At 40.4% G+C, this 610-nt stretch overlaps 1 protein-coding gene across 1 annotated transcript in view; it reads right to left on the bottom strand.

Moving 5' to 3' along the window:
• LOC125863741 (uncharacterized) overlaps positions 1 to 610 on the bottom strand; it is a 24,232-nt gene that overhangs the window by 877 nt on the left and 22,745 nt on the right. The gene's annotated exons all lie outside the window — the stretch shown is intronic.

Raw genomic sequence — 610 nt, forward strand, 5'->3', positions numbered from 1 at the left:
GCTCCTTCGTGAGTTGAGATGAGAGTATTTAGAAGCAATCCTTCTATCCCTTAACTATGTGCCCACATAGGACTAGCTAGTGGTTTCTACCACGTAAAGGCTAAAAGATTGACCCTACCTTAGGCAAGTGGGGATCCCTCATCCGGTAAGGGTTACTACCGGGATTCCATGTCAAGCTCCATGGTCTATGTCGGTTAAGGCTCTTCCCCCACATTAANTGAATTCACTAGGGTCTGTTAAGGGTGTACTACTTAGGATAGGTGGTGGAATGGAACATTATCTAGACATTGCACAAGTAGACATTTAAGGGAGATCTTGGTGTGTCTTAGTAATGATAATGAATGAATGAGTCTTATTGGGCTAATTAATGAAAGTGTTGATCTTTGAGCATGCTAATGTGAAAGTGAGTCATAATGAATTGAATGTACTTCCTTATGTTGAATTGAACGTATGTGATGATCTTATGTCATTAATGAATGAAGTTGTCTAAATGCATTAAGTTGAATGAACGATTTATGTTGAGATGTGAATGGAGCTTGTCTTGTGTAGCCTTAAGGATCACTTGGGTGTGGTATGGAGAGTTAGTATGGGCTGCCTCACCATGTCTTAC

The sequence above is a fragment of the Solanum stenotomum genome, chromosome 5, assembly GCF_019186545.1.
Source record: "Solanum stenotomum isolate F172 chromosome 5, ASM1918654v1, whole genome shotgun sequence".
In the NCBI taxonomy this organism is placed as follows: domain Eukaryota; kingdom Viridiplantae; phylum Streptophyta; class Magnoliopsida; order Solanales; family Solanaceae; genus Solanum; species Solanum stenotomum.